This window comes from Lactuca saligna, chromosome 8 (genome assembly GCF_052625555.1).
Source record: "Lactuca saligna cultivar CGN05327 chromosome 8, ASM5262555v1, whole genome shotgun sequence".
NCBI lineage: Eukaryota > Viridiplantae > Streptophyta > Magnoliopsida > Asterales > Asteraceae > Lactuca > Lactuca saligna.
In genome coordinates this window covers 264,624,612-264,630,623 of record NC_136424.1, presented here as the reverse complement: position 1 = coordinate 264,630,623, position 6,012 = coordinate 264,624,612, and the positions used below count along the sequence as shown (strand labels likewise).

The window sequence follows — 6,012 nt, the reverse complement described above, 5'->3', positions numbered from 1 at the left end:
GTTTGTCCAACTAATATTTTAGTTATCATATATATATATATATATATATATATATATATATATATATATATATATATATATATATATATATATATATATATATATATATATATATTAAAGCATAAATTTTTTAAAGGAAATAATAAACTAATTATTTATTAAATAAATTGGGTAGAAATATTTAATTACCAAAACTTCAAGGGCTACAATGCAACTCTTAATAACAATAAAAGTAATATACAAGATTACAAGATGCCAAAACTTTAAATTTAAAAGGATGAGTGATTTAACTCAGAAGGGCCTTTTCTGCAATTATTTGTTGGGTTTGCAAAAAAATGAATGTACATGCCTATCGATGGAACAATCAAATAGGTGCTTTTTACAACTGGGCCACTAAGCAAATTTAATGTGTTATATCTATTTATAAATCAGATGACATGTTTTGTAAGCCTGCTCATAGTAACTGACCCGAATTGTCTTCCTTCTTAACCTGCTATTTTTTTCTATTATACTATATATTAAATTTATCCACCCTTAGCTACAGTAAAGTAGCTAAGGGATTGATAGGATTGGTCCTTCTATTATTTCTTTTGAACATTTTGGAAATTTTGGGTTGTCTTTTGTCAAAATTCCCATTTCTATTATGCTCTTCTTGCCCTTATATTTTGCTGATGATATGGACATTTATCTGCATTGTAACTAATACGTGTCATTTTTCATTCCCTCTTCCATTGTAACCGATACGCATCCTTCCCACCGCCTCCACTACTCGATACCTGAATACGAGATGCTTTCAACCTGTGTTCGTCGATTGTGCTTCCCACCCCACCGCTTCTCTCCGCCGCTCACTTCCACAGCTTTTCACTTCTTCCGTTTTCTTCATGAGCTTCAGGAGTACCATTGTCTATCCATTCCTCTGTTCTACTTTTATTCTTCTGCCGAGTACCCTTCGCATCTTCGTTTCCCTTTTCTGGCTTCCAATCAAACCTACCAGTCACCGCTTCCACCTCCTACATCGACTATTTAATCAAATACATACACGAATGTAGACCAGATATTACCGTCTCCATGCTTCTTCTCATACGCTTTTGTATCCGTTTACACCTCTCACAAACATGGATTTTGGTTCCGTGTGTTTCGTTATTTTCGTCTTCTGCTACCATCGGTGATGGCCGACAAAAGCCCTAATATCGATTGAAATAGAAATTCAGCTTTATTTTCTGAACTGCATAAACCATTGCTCAATGGTCAACTCTTTAATCAGGTTACGTGACCTCTGGTATAGTCTACGCTCAAGAAATCTTGGGCGTCTCCTACCCTCCAGCTACTCCAGCCTCTCTGAGTTTTACACCTACAAGCCCTAAAAGAACACCACCGATCGATTTTGCTCCTGCCCTCCATCGTGGGGGAGATTGATGCAGTCGTAGATAGCGACTGCAAAACCCAAATCGTATTCCCCGTTATTCCCCGTCCTCACCGCCAGATTAAGCGAGGGAAGCTACCGCTACATGCTTTTCGAAGCATACCCAAAATTTCAACTGGCTTATGCACATCACGCGCCAATCGGTATGTTTCTTTCCTTAATTTTCAATTGATTAACCAAAAAACTCACTTGAATAAACTATTGTTGTAGGATACTAGTAAACTCCGGTGTAAATAAGGTTTTAATGCGTTTATTGCATAGAGTGCTTGAATTTGATGTATAATTTGTTGTTGTATCATATATTCTGAACAACTTTATAACAAATTTCTTCACAGAGCCAAAATTTGGTGGATATGGGTCATTTTACCCTCACAAAAGCATATTCTGATTCTCCATTTTCAAATCAACACATCTGAAACAGTTCAAAATTTCAACAAATCGTGTTTGCATGTATATGGGATTCTATATGATCATTATATTTATTGATAAACATTGATTAACTGTCAGCAGGTTGGATATGAATTTTCGAAGAAAATATGTTTCAGCCACACCATCTGGTAGCTTTCTGATCAGCGATGCTTTCTCCATTAGCTTATTTATTTTCATTTTTTATCTATTTGTATAACTGTTTAAGCTGAATTTTTTGTTCACACTTTTGTTTTGCTGTGTGTGAGGAGTTAGAACTTAAGGGGGCTTTATGTTATCTGATTAATCTTTCTGCTAACTATGTTTTCAGGGGTTTTGATGTTAGAAGGGAATGACATGGTGGAATGAAATCTGGATTTCCAAATTCTGCTTCCAAACATACCTTAAGATTCTTAACTGATACTTTTATTCCTTACTTACTCTTTTTGCAATTAATCATGACTGTTGTAGGTGCCATTCTTCAACATAGGGATCAATACAATGGTTACATTTTCACACGTTGGAGGCAATTATGCAGTAGGAAATCCAACTTAATGAACTCCAACATTATATTTTTCTTTGAAATTTCAGCCAATTTCGAGCTTATCTAAAATAGTTTTTCGTTTATTAACCAAAAAATGTGTTGAAAGGAAATATTCAAAGACTAAAATCTTTTATATTAAACTTATGGATGTATTATCATCACCAATAGTGAATGCTTCAGCAATAAATCCCTAAATCAATGCAAGATGTTATGTTTTGAAAAAATATGAAAGAATTTTTGAATTTTTTTTAATGTTGAATTAGGTTATAGTTACCGGTCAATGTGGGAAACGTAGTGAGAAAAGAGAGTTCTGGTACGGTCTCCCTGTTGTGCCCATAAGTAAAGGTAATTTCAGCTCTTAAAAAAATTTCTTAATACATTATTTATGCTTTGTTAAAAATGGTATTATCAATTATGTGTATTTGTTTCTTTTTTAAATTTGTAATGTTCGTTGTAAAAAGTTGTGACATTGTTGTATAGTAACATTACATGAATTTATAAATATGTTCAAAAGAATTTGGTCAATTGACAACCACTGCCAGCTCAGGTTAAAATCTATTTTTTCTTTGGCTCAAGTCAAAATTTCAGTCCTCATTCTTATCAAGCATTTGATGTTCAGAAAGTTTGATTTTTTTTTTTTTAATTTGTTAGTTAAAATGATCATTTTAACCTTTTTATCCAATTTGGTAATTTTATCGGATTTTTTTTTCGTTAATTGACCCATTTAAACAGAAAAAAAAAATTGATATGAAACTCTTAAAAGAGGAAATATAATTTTTTTGGTTAAAGAATTCATTTAGATCATTTTTATCAATTTGCCCATTTTTGTTCAATATACAGGGACCATATATGTTAGTTTTCTTAAAAGGAGGGAAAATGACTCTCAATTGGTGCTTGATTTGGTTATACATAAAGTCAAGCTTCCATTTTGTAGTCTAAATAAAATTGATCTAGATTTTTTTATTTTTTTAATATAAATTCATTAAATGGAATCTTTTAATTTTCTCAAGTTTTTATTTTTCTTTTTTAAATTGATGCAAACTATAGTGCTATAAAACCTACTTTCATGCTATTAGGAACACAATAAAATTTATTTAGCTACTTCATAGTTTATTCTCTAATTTTATGCAGATATTCAGGAAGGACAATCATGAGAGGAGGATTTCAAAGTGTTTATTACCGAATCCCAGATTCTTTCATAAATGAGCCTTGTGGAAAGCTAAGTTTTTTGGGTAAACAGTTCTGTAAACTACCCCTGCATACTATTTTTTATAGTTAGAAATTTATGATTCTAACAACATCAGACCAAAGTGCTCCAGCATATTGTTTTTATAATTAAAAAAAATGATTTTAATATTTTTTGACCAAACTGCCCCTGCATGCTATTTTTATAGTTAAAATGTTTGACCGGTCGAATGTTTATTTATGTTATAGTGTTTTATTTCTTCCCAATTTATGCAAAAATGATTCACATTTTTACCACTTATGCAACAAGGTCGTGCTTTTTTGTTTACCAATTTATGCAATATTCACGGTTTTGGTCTTATAATGAAATGTAGTTCGAAATCATATGTAGGAAACTATTTTGTTGCATAAACTGGTAAATTGGAAAGTACAATGCTATAAATGGTGAATAAATACAGTTTTAGCATCCAATTCAGGGTAGAAAAGAAACTATTGTTCGTTCCTAGGATGTCGTAACCGGAACTGGAACTGTTTAATGTGAAGTAAAATCCATTTATTTTTATACATTTTCAGATTCTTGATTCGTGTGTAATAGTAACACCCATTTTTTTTAAATGTCAGCATATGGAGGAATTCATGATTCAAGGAGACAATGAAGGACTTAAGTTGCATAGAAACAACCATTAGTCAGGCTGCAAAAGTTGTTATTAGAATAGATGTTCCTACATCTAAATGTGGCAAAGTTTGTAAATAACAATCGGTATATACTTATTTTGAATATGCAAAGAATTGGGTTTCTTGAGTTTGAAATCCTCATCCATGCATAAATAAATATTTATTCATGAAAAAGTTTTACTGATGATGGAAACCTTGGTATATTGTGCTTTTGATGTATGACATTCGATTGTTTGTCAATGTTAGTTGTTAACTTATAGCAAGATATCAACTACAATACAATCCATTGCTACAATGTACATTCATTTTCTAATCGCATATTACAACATATTAAATTATTATGCGTTTGTAAATGTGCGAATTGTAGTGAATAGCAACGTACTTTACTATGTCTACAATTCAGGCAATGTACTATATTTCACACAAAAACAACACCTTCTATTGTCTTTTGTTAGTTTTCTTTAACATGATTGACGAATCCAACCCCCGCGAAGCGGGGTTTCTTATCTAGTTTCTATCATTCTTATCTTTTTTTTACAACTTCGATTTTTCCCAATAACGTGAAATTATTGGGTGAAACCCATAAACAGTTGTCTCCGCTGCTAACTAAAATAAATCCATTTTAATCTAAAATGGAATCATATAATCAAAGATTGTTTATATCATTTTATGCCAAGTTTTACTCTTTTAATAACCATCAAATTCAACATCTTCATAGCCAAACCAAGGAGATACGATAGATCTAGACCACACCATATGTAATCTAAAATGATATTTTCAACTAATTTAAACTAAAATTAGAAGAACTTACCTTAACTTCTAAAGAAATCTTAAATATCTTCACAACCTTGAATATCCGAATTCTCCTTCGAATCTCAGTCGTTTTTTGCAATTCTAATGGGGTTTAAACTTGATTTTTCATACTATTTATAATGCCTAAGTCTAAAACCGATGAAACCCTTTCATTTGCTCGTATTTAACTGGCCCAAGCAAGGTGGCGGTTTTGAACATTAAACCTCATAATTTGTATATAATTAACCCATTAACTGGGAACTAATCCTCTTTTTTATATTGATATAATCAGATTATATATATTATATATTTTTATTTTTGACACAAGTTATTACAAACTTCCCCCATTAGAAAAATTACGTCCTCGGAATTTGAATTAATTAAATAAAGGAGGGTATTACTCCCACCACTCCTTCACTTTTCCACTTCTCTTCCTTCGATGCCTCTTCCCGACTCTTTCTCAAATCATCTAGTAAGCTGGTGGTTATGTTCATCTTCATCATTCGAATCTTAGGTGGTTTTCTTCTTTCCTTACGACTTAATGCATCAGCTACCACATTTGCCTTCCCCAGATGATACAATATCTTACAGTTGTAATCTTTTAATAGTTCCATCCACCGTTGTTGTCTTATGTTCAAATATTTCTGATCAAACAAGTTTTTAAGACTCTTGTGATCAGTGAAGATTTGACACCTTGTCTCATACAAATAATGTCTCCAAATCTTTAAAGCGAACACTACTGCAGCCAACTCCATATCATGTGTTGGGTATTTACGCTCGTGAACCTTCAATTGTCGTGAGGCATAAGTAATCACCTTACCTTTTTGCATCAAAACACACCCCAAAAGTAATTTGGATGCATCACGATAAACAACAAAGCCATCATTGCCTTCTGGTAAAGATAATACTGGTGCACTGCTAAGTTTTTCCTTTAGGACGTTGAAGGCATTATCTTGCTCTGGCTTCCATTCGAGCTTCACATTTTTCC

The 6,012-nt window shown here is 32.2% G+C and overlaps 1 long non-coding RNA gene across 5 annotated transcripts; it reads left to right on the top strand.

The window, feature by feature from the left end:
- Positions 1-673: 673 nt before the first annotated feature.
- LOC145011161 (uncharacterized) lies at positions 674-4,472 on the top strand. 5 transcript variants are annotated; one of them, XR_013664035.1, is made up of 7 exons: positions 677-1,566; positions 1,931-1,980; positions 2,160-2,188; positions 2,300-2,365; positions 2,636-2,717; positions 3,504-3,604; positions 4,179-4,472. It is a non-coding gene; the product is annotated as an uncharacterized LOC145011161 (long non-coding RNA). The 5 variants fall into 5 exon arrangements; XR_013664034.1 differs by having other exon boundaries at positions 678-1,566; positions 1,934-1,980; XR_013664033.1 differs by lacking the exon at positions 1,931-1,980 and having other exon boundaries at positions 674-1,566; positions 3,504-3,611.
- The last annotated feature ends 1,540 nt before the right edge of the window (positions 4,473-6,012 follow it).